The sequence below is a fragment of the Arachis ipaensis genome, chromosome B8 (genome assembly GCF_059453495.1).
Source record: "Arachis ipaensis isolate K30076 ecotype BB chromosome B8, ASM5945349v1, whole genome shotgun sequence".
NCBI classification, from domain to species: domain Eukaryota; kingdom Viridiplantae; phylum Streptophyta; class Magnoliopsida; order Fabales; family Fabaceae; genus Arachis; species Arachis ipaensis.
The window spans coordinates 111,793,505-111,811,784 of NC_142443.1; positions in this window are offsets into that span (position 1 = coordinate 111,793,505).

Here is an 18,280-nt window from a genome sequence, read left to right on the forward strand (position 1 = left end):
TTTATATTGCTCATAAATGCCTTTCCGACTTGCAGCTTAATTTCTTACTGTTGTATTTCTTTGCAGAGGCAATGAAGAATAATGAAGCCATGAAGGCTTTTAAAAGAACACAGAAGGCGACTACTGCTAAAAACATCTTGGCCAAGGCGACCAGGGAGGGATCTTCCCAAGTGCATGTGAAGCTGTCCATGCCGAGTTCTCCTGGGGCGAGGAAGGTTATCCCCACTCCCCGAGTTCGTCTGGCTGACCCTCACCCAACTTCTGCCGCTCCTTCTGGCGCTCCTCCCAATAAGAAACAGAAAACAGCTGAGCTTTTTAACCTTGATGCTCCTGACTTTAATGCAATTGAGTTCGTGGATCAGCAAATTGGTCCCTATGGTTCCCTTCCCATGGATGATGTGTCCATCCTTCGCCATCTGGAATTCATGACCTAAAACAGCATTAAGATGGCGTATATGGGAGCTGCTCTGTACCGAACTGCCCAGAATCTTCCTCTCCATGCCACCAAAGAATTTATGGAGGAGGAAAAGCAAGAGTTCGATCGGATGAAGGGCCTTAAAGAGGAGCTTAAGGTAAAGGTTGCCAAGTTGGAGAAGGATTTGGAGACTGAGAAGACGAGTTCCCTTTCCCTGGCGGCTTCTGTGAGGCTGGCCGAGGATACGGCTATGATGCATAAGGATAGTTACATTACGTCCTATCGGGAGGTGATGCGCCTGAGGGGGGAGCTGGAGAGTGTCCGAGAAGATTATTCTGAGCTTCAAGGTCATCTCGTTGGCAGCGTGATTGCTGCTTACGAGAACCTGAAGGAGCAAGTTCGGGTTATTGCTCCCGAGGCCGACCTTGCCCTCTTCAGTCTGGATAATGTTGTCAGGGATGGCAAGATTGTCCCTGATGACGAGGGTGATGATGATGTTGATCCCCCCTTGTGTCCTCTGCCAAGGTGTCGACCTCCTCTGCTCCTCCGGTTGTGTCTGATCCGGATTGCTAGATTCTGAACCGGGAAGATGGAACTGTAGGTGCTGTGCCTATTCAAACTCGCCCTCCTTCTCCTTGTCCTGATGCTGCCAAGAAGGCTCCTGATGTTTGCTGATCTCTCTCTGGATATTTATGCAGCTGGCTCGGCTTGTGGGCTCTTTAAACTTTGTTTTGTTAATTGCTGACATTTTCTAGTTGCTTGCCTAGCAACTTTTACTTTGAAAAACAAAAGTAGCTTGCTAGCCTTTTTAGGTAAATTTTGGTGGCCTCTGAAGCTTTATAACTTTGTAGATTATATCATGCTTTTTTGCGCTTGACTTGGTATCTCTTCTGTTTTCTGAGAGTGTTGGAATCTTGCGGCTTGACCTCTTTGGATTGCTTGTTGTGGGTCCAACTTGCTTTTTCGGTTTTCTCGCTCTTGCTTGTATTTTTAGCACTTCATAACCGGTTTCTTTGCGTTGGTCTTCTTTCCAGTTATTTCTGTAATCCTCTTTGTCTGGTCTCTTTCGGGGATTACTTTTATAACTTGGTTTTTGCAGGAGACCGACTTCGTTAGGTCGATCTCTTCTAAGTTATTTTTGTAATCCTCTTTCTTGGACCTTTGTCAGGTCTCTTTCAGGGATTACTTCTATAACATGTTGTAGGAGGCCGAGTTCATTAGGTCAATCTCTTCTAAGTTATTTTTGTAATCCTCTTTCTTGGACCTTTGTCAGGTCTCTTTCAGGGATTACTTCTATAACTTGTTGTAGGAGACGGACTTCGTTAGGTCGATCTCTTCTAGGTTATTTTTGTAGTCCTCTTTCTTGGACCTTTGTCAGGTCTCTTTCAGAGATTACTTCTATAACTTGTTGTAGGAGACCGACTTCGTTAGGTCGATCTCTTCTAAGTTATTTTTGTAATCCTCTTTCTTGGACCTTTATCAGGTCTCTTTCAGGGATTACTTCTATAACTTGTTGTAGGAGACCGATTTTGTTAGGTCGATCTCTTCTAAGTTATTTTTGTAATCCTCTTTCTTGGACATTTGTCAGGTCTCTTTCAGGGATTACTTCCATAACTTGTTTGTAGGAGGTCGACTTCTTTGTGTCGTCCTCTTCCTAAGTTATTTTTGTAGTCCTCTTTTTTGGACCTTTGTCAGGTCTCTTTCAGGGACTACTTTTATAACTTTTCATTTTGGGCTGACTTTGTTATGTCGGGCCCTTCTAAGTTAAAGTAATCCTCTTTAATAGGGTTGGCCAGACCTCTTTCCAGGGTTTACTTATAACTTGGGTTGACTTGGTCCGACTTCTTAACGTCGGCTAGTCTTTAAGTTATTATTTAGCAATCCATAAGACCTCATCAGGTTCTTTTTCAGATCACTTTCGATAACTTCTTACATTATTCTGTGTTCATCTTTGCCGATTTGTAGAAGGTGGTTGCTATCTTTAGATCGTCTTTTGGGTGAATCGCGTTTTCACCTTTATCGAACGATTGTCTTTATTGTGATCGTGCAGTGAAATTGTTATTCACTTTCTGCCGATCTGTTGCTTTATAATTGGACGATGAATACTTCAGATTAATGCGTCTTGAAAACTTGTAGAATATCTAAAATATATATTTTATTCAAAGGAAAGTGCAAATATATACATGTGGGAATTTTTCATCCCTTTATGTCGGATAGTGTTTAAGTCTCAACTTGGTGCCTCATTAAAAAACCTTTTCAGAAAAAAGAGTGCATCCAATAGTGAGATCTTTTACCTTTTCTAGCTGTAGTACCTTCTTAGGTTGCAGGCGTGCCATGATCTGGGAAGCTCTCGTCCTTCGAGTTCGGACAGTCTGTAGTAGCCCTTCCCAAGTACTTGTACAACTCGGTAGGGTCCTTTCCAGTTTGCTGCCAAATTTCCTTCTCCTGGTCGAGTTGTTCCAATATTATTTCGGATTAGGATGAGATCGTTCTCCACGAAACCTCTCGGCACTACCCTTTGATTATATCTAGAAGCCATTCGACGCTTTAGTGCTTCTTCCCTGATCCGAGCTCTTTCTTGGATTTCAGGTAGTAGGTCGAGCTCTTCCCTCTGAAGTTGGGAGTTTGCTTCCTCATTGTAGTGGACTACTCTGGATGACCCTTCCTCGATCTCTACTGGGATCATTGCCTCCACTCCATATGCTAGTCGAAAGGGTGATTCATTTGTGGTGGAGTGTGGCGTTGTTCGATATGCCCATAGGACTTGTGGAAGTTCTTCGGCCTAAGCTCCCTTTGCATCTTGTAGTCTCCATTTCAACCCAGCCAATATGACTTTGTTGGCGGCTTCTGCCTGTCCATTGGCTTGAGGTTGTTCGACGGAGGTGAACTGGTGCTTTATATTCAAGTCGGCTACTAGTCTCCTGAAGCCTGCGTCTGTGAATTGAGTGCCATTGTCTGTGGTGATGGAGTATGGAACCCCAAACCTCGTGACAATGTTCCTGTATAGGAATTTTCGGCTTTTTTGAGCGGTGGCATTGGCTAGGGGCTCTGCCTCAATCCATTTTGTAAAATAGTCTACTCCGACTATGAGAAATTTTACTTGTCCTGATCCCTGGGGAAAGGGTCCGAGAAGATCAAGTCCCCATTTTGCAAATGGCCAAGGCGAGGTTACACTGATGAGCTCTTCTGGCGGGGCAATGTGGAAGTTGGCATGTTTCTGACATGGTGGACATGTCTTTACAAATTCTATAGCCTCTTTCTGTAGGGTTGGCCAGTAGAATCCCACCCGCAGTACCTTTTTGGTGAGAGCTTGTGCCCCGAGATAATTGCCACAAATACCACTGTGTACTTCTTCTAAAACTTCCCTTGTGTTGGAGGTCGGCACACATTTTAGTAGTGGTATTGAGATCCCTCTTTTATATAGGGTGTTGTTTATGATGGTGTAGTACTGAGCCTCCCGTTTTAACCTCTTCGCCTCTTTTTCATCCGTGTGGAGTGTTTCTGCTTTGAGGTAGTTAATTATGGGAGTCATCCATCCTTGATCCCGATCTGTTATGGCTAGGATCTTTTCTTCTTCTGAGATTGACGGGTTCTGTAGCATTTCCTGGATGAGGCTTCTATTGTTGCCCCTGGTTTGGTGCTGGCTAGTTTCGAGAGTGCGTCAACTCGGGCGTTTTGTTCGCGGGGTATGTGGCAGATCTTATATTCCCCGAGTTGTCCAAGCTGTTCCTTGGTTTTATCCAAATACTTTTTCATGGTGGGATCTTTGGCTTGATAGCTCCCTGTTATCTGTGAGGTGACTACTTGTGAATCGCTTTAAATGTTGAGTTTTTAAGCTCCAACCTCTGTAGCCAACTTCAAACCGGCTAATAATGCTTCATATTTCGCCTGGTTGTTTGAGGACGGGAATCCAAACTTGAGGGAGAGCTCGACTTGGGTTCCTTGGTTGCTTTCTATTATCACACCTGCGTCGCTTCCAGTCTTATTTGAAGAACCGTCCACGTAGAGATTCCATTCTGTGGGATTTTCCAAGGCATCTGTGAATTCTGCGATAAAGTCGGCCAGATACTGTGATTTAATGGCCGTCCGAGCTTCATATTGGAGGTCAAATTCTGATAACTCAACTGCCCATTGTAAAATTCTGCCTGCTAAATTTGTTTTCTGCAATATTCTTTTTATGGGCTGGTTGGTTCGAACCTTAATGGTGTGAGCCTGGAAGTACAGGCGAAGTCGTCGAGATATTAGAATGAGAGTATAAGCAAACTTTTCTATTTTCTGGTAGTTCAGCTCGAATCCCTGTAGCGCTTTGCTAATGAAGTAGACAGGTTGTTGCCCACTTTCGTCTTCTCAGACTAGTGCTGAGGCTATTGCCCGGCTTCCTACTGCGAGATATAATATGAGCGGTTCTCCTTCTCGTGGTCGAGATAAGATAGGCGGCCGTCCTAAGAACTCGTTGAAGTCTTGGAAGGCTTGTTCACATTCTGTCGTCCATTCGAACTGCTTTCCCTTCCTTAAAGTAGCATAGAAGGGGAGAGATCTTATCGCTGCCCCTGCTAAGAATCTGGATAGGGCGGCCAATCTCCCGTTGAGTTGCTGCACTTCTTTGACACAGGTGGGGCTCTTCATGTTGAGTATGGCTTGGCATTTATCTGGGTTTGCTTCAATTCCTCTTTGTGTGAGCATGAAACCTAGGAATTTGCCTGCTTCTACCGCAAAGGTGCATTTTGCAGGATTGAGTCGCATGTCGTGCTTCCTTATTGTGTCGAACACTTGAGCCAGGTCGGACAATAATGTATCTTCGCTTTGTGTCTTTATCAACATGTCGTCCACATAGACTTCCATGATTTTTCCGATGTGGTTTGAGAAGACTTTATTCATCAGCCTTTGATAAGTAGCTCCCGCGTTCTTGAGACCGAAGGGCATCACGATGTAGCAGTAATTTACTTTCGGCGTTAAAAATGAGGTCTTTTCTTGATCTAGTGGATACATGGGGATTTGGTTGTATCTCGAGTATGCGTCCATAAACGAGAGGTATCTATATCCGGAGGAAGCATCTACCAGAGCGTCGATACTTGGGAGTGGGTAAGGATCTTTTGAGCAGGCTTTGTTGAGATCAGTGTAATCGGTACACATTCGCCACTTCCCATTTGATTTTTTCACCAAGACGACGTTGGCTAGCCATAGTGGATACTTGACTTCTCTTATGAATCCTGCCTCCAGTAGTGCCTGTACCTGCTCTTCCACAACTTGGGATCGCTCTGGCCCAATTTTTCTTCGTCTCTACTGCATCGGCCGAGATCCTGGATAGACCACCAACTTGTGGCACATTAGCTTGGGGTCTATGCCTGGCATGTCTACGGCTTTTCATGCGAAGAGATCGACATTATCGCGTAAGAATTGTATCAGTAATTCTTTTGAGTCTCCTCTTAGGATCGTCCCGATATTAGTTGTTTTGTCCGAGGTGTCTCCGATTTGAACCTTCTCTATCTCGCCTTCTGGCTGCGGACGGAGTTCTTTTCGTCGCTGAACTTCGTCAAGCTCAATTGTATGAAACTCTTCTCCTCTGCCTCTGAGGTTTAGATTTTTATTATAACAGCGGCGCACCATCTTTTGATCCACTTTTATTGTACCTATCCTTTCTGTAGTTGGGAATTTCATGCATAGATGTGGGGTCGAGACTATTGCGCCAAGTTGATTTAGTGTGGTCCGACCTATTAGGGCATTGTAGGCTGAACTCACATCGACCACAATGTAGTCTATCTTGAGCATCTTGGATTGGTTCCCTTTTCCGAAGGTTGTGTGTAGTGATACGTATCCTAGTGGTTGTACTGGGGTATCTCCCAGTCCGAACAAGCTGTTCGGGTATGCCTTAAGCTCCCTTTCTTCCAAGCCGAGCTTGTCGAAGGCAGTTTTGAATAAGATGTCGGCAGAGCTCCCTTGGTCTATTAATGTGCAATGTAAATTAGCTTTTGCCAGTATGATAGTGATGACCATGGGATCGTCGTGTCCCGGGATGATGCCGGATGCGTCCTCTTTAGTGAATGTTATCGCAGGGATGTCGGGTGCTTCCTCCTTTCCCTTGACATGATATACTTCTTTGAGATATCTTTTGCGAGATGATTTGGAGATCCCACCTCCTGCGAATCCGCCGTGTATCATGTGGACGTGTCTCTCTGGTGTCTGAGGTGATCGTTGAGTTCGTCCGGCATCTTCGTCCCTTCGTCTCTTTCTTTGGTCATCATCTCGGGTAGCCAAAAATTGATCTAATTTTCCTTCTCTCACCAATTTTTCTAGGATATTTTTTAAGTTGAAGCACTCGTTGGTGGAGTGCCCTCGGACTCGATGGTATTCACAGTATTCCTTCCGGTTTCCTCCTCCCCTTTTGCCTTTGAGTGGCCGCGCTGGGGGATTTTCTCTGTGTGGCAGACTTCTTTATATACGTCGACCAGGGATGCCCTGAGAGGAGTGTAATTATGGTATTTTTTGATTTTCTCTCCTTGTCGATCTTCTTTCCTTTTGGATTCCTTATCTTTATCTCGGTAGGGGGTCCCCGATTTTGAGGTTTCTCCAAACTGAGCATTTTTTTCCATGTTGATATATTTTTCTGCTCGCTCTTGGACTTCGTCTAAGGAGGTAGGGTACTTCTTTGATATAGATTGGCTAAAAGGTCCCTCTCGTAGGTCGTTGATGAGTCCCATGATGGCGGCCTCTGTTGGTAAGCTTTGTATGTCCCTGCATGTTTTGTTGAATCTTTCCATGTAGTTGCGGAGGCTCTCCCGATCTCCTTGCTTGATCCCTAGTAAACTAGGAGCGTGCTTGGCCTTATCTTTCTGGATGGAAAATCTGGCCAGGAACTTTTTGGCCAGGTCGTCAAAGTTTGAGATGGACTTGGGAGGTAGGTTGTCGAACCATCTGATTGTTGTCTTCGTGAAAGTTGTTGGAAAGGCTTTGCAGCGAACGGCATCTGAGGCGTCGGTGAGGTACATTCTGCTTCTGAAATTGCTGAGGTGATGGTTGGGATCTGTGGTGCCATCATACAAAATCATATCTGGGAGTTTGAAGTCTTTTGGAATTTTGGTTTTCATGATTTCCCTGGTGAATGGATCTTGTTCTTTGCATGAATTTTCCTCAGGAGCGGTCTGAGGAGCTTTTGATTTGAGATCGGCTTTTAGTTGCAGTAGTTTATCTTCCAATTCTCGATGCCGCCGTACCTCTCTTTGTAGATCCTTCCCGACCTCTCGTTGTTGTTGGGTTTCTTTTTCAAGTTACTTTAAACGGTCTTGAAGTGCTTCTATTACCCCAGGGTTTGATGAACTTTTGTCCCCGTTGGATTCCGGAGCATCCTTCAATGTAGTGTCTGCGTTCTTGTGCGGCGTTCTGTTTTCTAGATCTGAATCGTGGTTGTTGTCATGGCCATCCGCCATGGTGTTGGGATGACTTCCAGGTACCCCGGCAACGGCGCCAATGTTTTGAGGGTTACCTGAAACTGGAGGTCGATCTCGGATGAGATCTTCTGTACTGGTCGGAGATGGCGTGTCCGGCTGGCTGGTGGCGGCCGGAGCTGTTGTGTCCGACTTGTTGGACTTGCTGCACTGCTGATCCTTGGCCACCGGAGGGTGGGGGATACCTGCAAGAGACTCTGATGCTTAAGTTAGCACGGGTATTAAGCAGGTTTTATGTAGAATCAGAGTATGAGTTATACCTGGGTGCTCCAGTGTATTTATAATGGTGTGGAGTGACCTTTTTAGATAAGATAAGTTAGTTGTCTTATCTTATCTTTATCTTTTGAGTTGAGGTCAGCTTATCTTGAAGGGAACCGCCCTTATCTCTATAGGCTCGTACGGCCTGTGGATTTGGTTCGTGTTCCTCTATTTGGGCCTTTATTGGGCTCTCCTGTTGGTTTGGCCGACCTCTTTGAGAAGAGGTCGGGTAGCCTAACCTGAAGAGGTCGGTCGCTTTGTCGCCAATTATCCCAGGTCGGGTATCTCGACCTAGGGTATGAACAGAAGCTCTCCAGGCAAAGATGTCAGAGTTATTTCTTAAGAGCTTTGTCAATCTTTGTTTTAGGTTTTCTTCTAGGTCGGCCCCTATGTTGGTATTTTTTCCTTCCTCTTCGCCGACCTGTACTTCTTCAGTCTTTCCTCCTGGTTGTGGACGCAGCTCTTCTTTAGCTCTTGTGCCACCGAGCTCTATGGTGTGGACTTCCTTGCCTTTCCCTCTCAGGTTTAGGCTTTCATTGTAGCATTTTCTCGCCAATTTCTGGTCTCCCTGTACCGTTGCTATCCCCGCATGTGTCAGAATTTCATGCAAAGATGAGGGGTAGACACCACTGCTCCGAGTCGATTTAGGGTAGCTCTGCCAATTAAGGCGTTATATGCTGACCCCACATCGAGGACTATAAAGTCTATGCTCAGAGTTTTGGATTTTTCCCCCTTTCCAAAGGTCGTGTGAAGGGGTAGAAATCCTAGTGGTTTTATCGGCGTGTCGCATAATCCGTACAAGGTATCGGGGTAGGCTCTTAACTCCTTTTCGTCTAACCCTAGTTTGTCGAACGCGGGCTTGAAAAGGATGTCTGCTGAACTCCCTTGGTCTACTAGAGTTCTGTGGAGATGGGCATTGGCTAGGATCATGGTTATCACCACTGGATCATCGTGTCCAGGGATTACTCCTTGCCCATCCTCCTTTGTATATAAGATTGTGGGGAGGTCGGGTGATTCGCTCCCGACCTGGTAGACTCGCTTGAGGTGTCTCTTGCGAGATGACTTGGTGAGTCCTCCTCCTGAAAATCCTTCCGAGATCATATGTATGTGTCTCTCAGGAGTTTGAGGTGGTGGGTCTCTTCTGTCCTCATCCTCTCGCTTTCTCTTCCCATGATTGTCCGACCTTTCCATGAGATATCTATCAAGTCGACCTTCTCTAGCCAGCTTTTTTATCACATTTTTGAGGTCGTAGCAATCATTTGTTGAATGACCATAGATCTTATGGTACTCACAGTAATCGCTGTGACTTCCTCCCTTTCTATTTTTGATGGGTCTGGGAGGCGGCAGTCTTTCAGTATTGCAGATTTCTCGGTATACGTCCACCGTGGAAACCTTTAGAGGAGTATAATAGTGATATTTCCTCGGTCTATCGAGACCGAGCTTTTCTTTCTTCTTGGGCTCTCTTTCTTTCTCTTTTATCGAGTGGGGATGCCCAGGTCGCCAATTCGGCTCTCGTAGTCTGGCATTCTCCTCTACGTTGATGTACTTTTCAGCTCTTTCTTGTACATCACTCAAGGAGGTGGGGTGCCTTTTTGATATGGACTGTGAAAAGGAACCTTCTCTAAGTCCATCTACTAGCCCCATGATGACCGCTTCAGTGGGCAGGTCTTGAATCTCCAAACACGCTTTATTGAACCTTTCCATATAGTCCCGTAAAGGCTCTCCGACCTCCTGCTTTATTCTCAGGAGGCTCGGTGCGTGCTTTACTTTATCCTTCTAGATGCAGAAACTCATTAAGAACTTTCTCGAGAGGTCCTCGAAGCTGGTAACCGACCTTGGAGAGAGGCTATCAAACCACTTCATCGCCGCTTTTGATAGAGTGGTTGGGAAAGCCTTGCAGCGAGTTGCATCAGAAGCATCAGCCAGATACATTCGACTTTTAAAATTGCTTAGATGATGATTCCGGTCCGTGGTTCCGTCATAGAGGTTCATATCAGGGCTTTTGAAGTTTCTTGGAACTTTTGCCCTCATGATGTCCTCACTGAAAGGATCCTCTCCTCCTAGGGGCGACTCCTCTCGGTCGCCACAGGAGTTCCGACTTCTAAGGGAAGATTCTAGCCTCAAGAGTTTTTCCTCTAACTCTTTTTGTCACTCTATCTCTTCCCTGAGGTTTCGCTTTGCCTCTCGTTGTCGCTCTAATTCCTGTTCCAGTTGTTCCAAACGACCTTGATGACCATGGACCAATCCCATTAGCTCGGTTGCATGGGGTAGCCCTTTCTTTCCTGATTCTCATCCCTCCGAGGAGTTTACCTCTGGGTTTTTTAACCCAGAGGTGCCCTCTCTATGTTGGTCCTCGGTTTCCTGGTGAAGGGTTGGGTCTGTGTCGTTGTTTCCGGTATCCAGGTCTCCTTGTTCGGAATCGGGCGCGGTATGACCATCTTCGGGTGACTTGTCCGCCATCACTGGTCGATCTCTCGGGTCCCCAGCAACGGCGCCAATGTTACGATGGGTAACCGGAGATTAATGGGCTGGACTCGTTAGGTTGGCCCGATCATCTGAGGAGGGAAGCCTTCGCAATGGATCACGCTTATGGGCCTCCGTCCGACTTGTGAGTATGAACGAGTGGGGGGTGGTACCTGCAAAGTCACTCCGATGCCTAAGTCAGCAAGGGCGTAAGCAGGTTTAGAAAGTATTGGGACTTAGAGATACCTGAGGGGTGTGAGTGTATTTATAATGGTGAGCCAATAACCACCGTTGGAGTAGTTCCACCTTTTAAGATGGATAATCGTCCCTTTATAGGAAGTTGAGATATGGCTCCTAGAAGTGGGTTGAGAGATTTTAGGGGCAGTTACTCGTTTGAATGAGTGCCTATCTGCCAGTTAATCTTCGTTCCCGACTTCTTTAGAGCAAGTCGCGGTAAGGACCGACTTCTATAGGGAGAGGTCGGTGTAGGATGAGGCTCAATCCTTTGGGTTGGGCCTTTCGTTTGGACCTGGGCCTTAGCGTTGGGTCAGGGTATGAACAGTAAGTGTACTAAATTGCATCAAATAATACCACGTTGAGTGGATATCGTTTCCACAAGGATTAACGGATTGAATCAAGTAACGTCTAATTGAATCTCTAATTAGATCAATCAAACATTGGCAAGAGAATTGTGGATCTTGAATTAGAAGTAAAGAACAATGAAGAGAGAATTGATTGTGAAGGAGAGAAAGCTTATGGATTTAGAAAGTACTCAAAGAATGAGAATGTTAAAGGTTTCAGAGATGTTTAATTCTTAGAAAAAGCAATCCTTGCGTTTTCCTAGTTTGACTCGTGCAAAAATCTTTTCACAACAAATCATTTATAATCAAATTTCAATTCCTTGATAATTTAACTTCTATTAATTAATCGCCAATTTCTTGGTCAACTAATTAAGAGAAGAGGTTAAGAACGGTTTCGATTTAAAATCACACAACTTTCAAAATACTATTCCTAATCAAGTTGAAAATTATGAGAAAGAATTTCAAGCTAATTCTGATATTAAATTTTTCAAAGTAATAACAGAATCCAAGACTGAATTAAAATATTTTTCAATACTCTTAATCATTAAAGATGAAGAACGAAGACTCAATCTTGAAAAAATAGAAAAGCATGAATCAAAATAAAAAAAACACTTACATTACTAATCCATAAAATCAAATAGAGCTTCTAACCTTTAACAAGAAGAGGTTTATTAGTTACTTATGGTAGACAAGAAAACAACCTAAAACTAAAGAGTTCTTTGATCCGTAGATCCAAAGATTGTTCACTTATTTGTATCCTAACTTCCTAACAAATTGAAATTCAAAAACTAATCTTGTCTTCTAAAGAGGAAGATAACAAGTTATTCAAATATAATCTAATCTAATCTAAATCCTAACAACCAAATCTTATCTTTTTAGAAGTTGTTGCTAATTAATCTTTTTAAATCTTGAATTTTGAATTGAATTTAGAACTTCTTGGGAGTTGAATTTGGTCTTGGTTTTGGGCTCCTTGGATTGGCATTGGGCTTTGAAGCATTCTGAATCACTGTGAGTTGAATTTGCACTTGGAGCCGGGCTTCAGATTTCAGCACTGGGCGCCCAGTACATTTGTAACGACCCAATTTTTAGCACGTCATGACTAATGCTAATCGTTTAGGTGTTACTTTTCGTACGGACCTACTTGGCTCTAGACTTGAAATTTCTTTATCAGGTATTTCTAAAAGCCTTTGTCGAATTAATGTGGTTAATAAAAACCATTTTCTGTTTTGGTGTGGTAAAGCATTGAAATAATTTTTTTGCAACACATAATAATAGTTATAATAATATCACAAGATAGACATATAAGGATAGACAAAATACATAACATAAGTTGAAAGGTACATGCTAAATATCCAAAATATAGAGTAACTACATCGAGTATATATAGAGACAAAATATGAAAAATAGTCTAAACCCTCACACGGGTCCCCTAAGCTGGAACCGATTTACTGGAAGATCCTATCCCTCTAAAATACTACAAAAGTGAGAAAAAATGGCATTATAGATCACCAAAATGAACAGAAGGTCAGCTACTACAGGATTAGAGTGTATGGCCTGAGCAGCTGCAATATGATGCCCAAGGGTCGTCTGGCATCGGCTTAACCTATAGTGCAAAAATTAGAAAATACTAAGCAAGATCTAGATCAGCTTTGTGTACGTATGGAAAACCCAAAAATGGTACATTATAATGCGCTCCTACCAGATTGAGAGGATGAGAAAAGAGAAACTGGCCTCCGGCTGGATGTAGCTTTGCTACGGTGAACTTGTATGGCATGTTTAGATCAAAATACGGGCTATGTACAAAAAATCTGAAACCACGGTCACGTAAAGCATAAATGTGGGTTATTGGTGTGCTCTACATGAAGACTCCACCCTGCACAGGGTCTTCATAACTCAAGACAAGAGGAACCTCAAAGAAGATCACTCCCGATCTCATCTGGGGAAGGAAAAAAGAAAAGAAAAGAAGGGTGAGAACCTAAAATTTATAGCAGAGTGAAAGGGATGCTACGATCTTGGTTTCTATGTTCTCGTCAAACAGAAAGTAAAAGAAAAATAGCCAAGTAAAATATTTATATATATACAATAGAAAACAAACCTATACAATTAAAGTAATTGCAGTATCAAACACAAGTAATTTGCAAATGCATAACCAACATGATGCATGCCTGCCCTTGGTGCAGACCATGAGCTCATATGTCGGTTGTCTATTCACAGTCCGACGTTACCTGAGTTTACGCTTGAATATGATTTCTCAACTCAGCCAGTAATGCAATTCGACAGTATGAGCCTGAAAGAGAAACAAATTTTCCGGTAGGTATCCCTACTCCACACATTCCTCATTCTCACCAGATAATCTGATCTGGTTCCACCGGAGCGAACCTCACCCCGTCTCACCAGATAATCCACTCTGGGTCCATCAGGGATACCAATAATTTATATAATTAGTTTTGGTCTTCCATAGAATATTCACACTTTATTTCAGCATAACAACTTTTGGTAAAGTCTCCTTGGTATCTTGGGGCCTACTTTAAATTCAAACATATTCTTCTAGTCTCTTCTTATAATTTTTAGCCTAACATCCTACTGGCGACTGACTTTCTATTTAATAATTAGTATAACAAATGGACTCGAAATTGTGCAAATTTTATATTCACACATCCCCGACGGATTATAGTTTATGAGGATGCCCTTTATGCATGGTTTCGATGCCTGTACCTATAATTATGCATGCAAAAAAGTGACTTCTATATACAGAATTACAGATCACCAACTGAAGAACGGAACTCTCGCGCGATCTAGAATTTTCGCAAATAAATTCGTGTTGTAAGTATAGCTTCTAGACCGACAAGAATTTCTTTCTTACAAACGTTTTGGTTGTCACAAGTAACAAACCCAAATAAAATTGATAACCGAGTATTTAAACCTCGGGTCGTCTTCTCAAGGAATTGCAGGGAGGTATGACTTATTATTAGCTATGGAAAAGGTAGAATTTTGGGTTTTAAAAGGTTTGAACAAGGAAAATAAATTGCTGGAATTAATAAATTAATAACTAATAAAACTCTTGGCAAGGTACGAAAATTTGGGAGTCCTATCCTAGTTATCCTTATCGATGGTGATGAGAATTGAGTTTTAATCCCACTTAGTTAACCTTTACTAAAGTAAGGGAAAGTCAAGTGGACTAATTAGTTAGATCCTCAAGTCCTAGCCAACTCCTAAGGAAAGACTAGAGTTAGTGGAATTCAATTCAATTAGCAAAAATAACAATTATCAATCACGATGAGTTTGATAACTCAAGAGTTACCAATTAATCAACCCAAGCCAAAAGGAAAAAATCTAAATTATTTATATAAATAAAAGAAAGCAATCATAATTCTGAAATACCTCAAATTATATTAAGTAGAGAAAATCCTAACATGAATGGTTAGTAAGCCAATTTGGCAACATAAGTAATCAACAAATAAAAGCATTAAAGTATCTGAAAGTAAAAGAGAAATATAGAGTAAAAGGAATATTGAACCTGAGAGAAAGTTGAAATCCTAAATCCTTTAAGAGCAATCCTAATCCTAAAATCTAAGAGAGAGGAGAGAACCTCTTTCTCTAAAAATTACATCTAAACTATCAAAAGTGAATAATGGAAGACCTTCCTTTGAATGGATGCATTCCCCCACTTTATAACCTCTAATATGTGTTTTCTGGACTTGGATCTTGGCCAAAAGGGTTTCAAAAATCGCTGGGGGCATTTTCTGCAGTTTCTGCATGTGGCGTCTGTCACGCGTCTGCGTTGGTCACGCGGTCGCGTCATCTGGGAGTTTTTCTTGTCACGCGTTCGCTTCGGTCACGCATACGCGTCATTTGCGTTCTGCTCAAGGCACGCGTCCGCGTCAGTCACGCGTTCGCGTCTCTGCCTTTTCGCGCTGGGCACGCGGCCGTGTCGTCCATGCGTTCGCGTCGCTGCCCTTTTCTTCAAAACTCCCTTTTTGTGCTTTCCTTCCATTTTTGTATGTTTCCTTTTTGTCCTCTAAGCCATTCCTGCCTTAGGAGATCTAAAAATACTTAACGCACAAATCACGGCATCGAATGGTAATAAAGGGTAATTAAAATTAATGTTTTTAAAGCATAGGAAACATGTTTTTTACATACATCACATAATAAGGAAGGGAAAGTAAAACCTTGCAATTTACATGAATAAGTGGGTGAAGGATTGAATAAATCACTTAAATTGAGCACAAAATACATCATAAAATATTGGTTTATCAACCTTCCCACACTTAAACAATAGCATGTCCTCATGCTAAATCCAAGAGAAAGGGTAACGTTAGAATGGTGGAGTCTCATGCAATGCATTCTATTCTAAATGCAAACTACCTAAACGAGTCATGCAATTCTAGTTATTATTCACTTGTATATAAAGCTTACATGTGGTTAAATTAATTCATATCCTCAAGGAATCATATATGCATAGCCAAACCCTAGATAATGTTAAAGCACTTTTACAATTGGGATGGGTAAAAGTAATTCACAAACTTGCATGAGCATGGTAATTTAATTATTTTGACTTCACATGAGCATGCTTCCCAAATTTCTGAAATAACTTATTCATTTTAAATCCCTACTTTGTTTCTATCATCCCATGTTCCCATAAAATTCCCCACACTTAAATTGTACACAATATCTATCTTAAGCTAACCAAGGATTCAACTTGGGATTTTTATTTTGTTTTTCTACTTAAGGCTAGTAATGTGGTTATAAAACAAGAGGGGATTAAAAAGCTCAAGGGGGCTAACAAGGGTGATGTAAAAGGTAGGCTAAATTGGGATAAATAAGGAAAAATTCAAATGATGGCCTCAATCATCTCTTGGTATGTATCTATATTCTATATTGGATATATAGATTAAAACAAAGTAAAGAACACCAGAATGAAAAAGAAGGGCAAAACACACAGGAATGAAATTTGTGGTTTGAATGTAACCATACAATTAAGCTCAAAATTCACAGGCTGTGTGTTCTCCAGCTCAAAAATCATATATCAGTTATATATGTCATGCAAGTAGGAATCAAGAGTTTCCATTTAACTCAATGTAAATATTAGGGTGGCTTTTAAAATCTTAGTGTTCCTCCTTGATGAAATATTGTTAACTAACTAACATGTAATGCTATATATACAAGGTGTGTGGATTGTTTTAATTTACTAAAGTTTCTAGTTTACTCCTTTTATTTTCAATTAAACCAAACTATTATATGCTAAAAGGGTAAACTATACTAATTAATCCACATATTCTATAACTAATAAGTTTAGAATTGCAAACTAAACTAAATGTCTAAGATATAAACTAAAGTGCAAAATGCGGAAATAAAGTAAAAATACAGCAAAAGAATAATGTGCAAGTACTAAAAAATAAAAATACAGAAAAATAAACAAAATAAGATAGAAGAGTCTGTAGTGGTTCACCAAAAAGATACGCCAGGAATGGCGACCTCCCCACACTTAAAATATAGCATCGTCCTCGATGCTCACTCAAGCTGGGTGTGAAGAAGTGTCATCACCGGAAGGATGTGCTGCTGGTGTCTCTGTGGTAGGCTGAATATCTGTAGGCTGGATAAGTGTAGGAGGATCGGTCTGCTGCAGTGGAGGTTCTGACTGTAGAGGAATCTCTGGGTCTGCGGCCTGGATCTGGTGTGACTCTTCATGCTGTGGCACAGCCTGCTTTGGTCCTGCCTGCTCAGCCTGGGCATGTGTCTCCGCCTCATGGTCGCTCGCCTCCGCCTCAGATGTATCGGAAGGGGTGTCAGGCTCGGAGGGGATGTCGCTGCCGGAACGGATCATCAACTTAAGGTGCTCATAGCGCCGCTTGTTGCGATGCTCCATATGATCTAGGCAGGCAAAGAGTTGATGCACCAAATAATAAATGGGCTCAGGAGCAGGTGGATGTGCAGTGGATGAGGCTGGTGCAGCAGGGGAGGCAGATGGGGTAGCTAAAGATGTGACTGCCTCAGCACAAGCGGTGAGGAATGGGGGTCTATAGCCTAAATCCTGAAACTTCCTGCTGTGCGGGATGATCTTCTTGCAATCTGCAGCAGTTGGCTTCGCATCGGCCAGCTCCGAAGGCACGTAAGCTCGGAGGCCTAGCTGGGTGATCAGATAAAGGAAAGGGATAGTGCCTCTGACATGGACCCTGGCCATGTAATGCTTGATGAAACGTGAAAGATACAGGTCTTACCCTCGATCACACACCAGATGAGGGTGATCATAGCAGCGGGCAGCTCTGTCTCATGAATGCTCGGCATCACTTAGTTGCTCAGAATCTGGTGCGAGAGCCGAGCCTCATCATTCAGGTAAATCAGCTTGATTCCCTTAGGCATTGCTGTATTCTTTCCCATGACCCAAGGGACAGTAGGATCAAGGGCTATTCTCTGCTTGACAGCATCCCAGTCAAATCTCATAAATCTCATATCCTCTTCAGCCTTTTGGTAACCGTCAGGCTGATCTGACTTAGGCTGAAGGTGGAGGATGTCCTCAATAGCTTCCTCAGTGACCAAAATCTGTTTTCCTCTGAGGTGCACTGCATCCAGGGAAGTCTTGAAATAGTTATAGTAAAATTCTCTGACCCAGGAAGCATTGACCTCTGTCAAGTTTCTTTCCAAGAAGAACCAGCCTCACTGTTTTATCTGTTCGGAGGTGTACTGCTGTAGTTCTTCTGGAATTTTTAGAGTTCTTTCCAGGTACAGGTTCCTAGAAGTGGCAAACACTGGATACTTTAACTCACAGTATCTGTTTGCAAATTTAACTGGATCTGTGGCAGTAAGGAGCTGGTCAGCCTTCTCCTGCGGGGGTAAAGTGCTTTTCCCGCCAGGAGTCATCATGCAAAATATCGAGGATGGACATAGAGGATTCGCCTCTTTTCCTTTTGCCAGTGGTTTCTTTGCCCTTTCCTTTGCGCTGAGGGTCAGACATCCTGAAAAGCAGAAATTCCAGGATATAATTGAAGAACAAAAGCAGAAAAACAAGTAGGCAAATAGAATAATAGCAATATAAGCACATAGTGGCAAAAGAGTAAGAGAAGCATGAAATGAGTTAAATATATGTGCATTATGGACTGTATTTGAGTTAAAAATCTGAGATG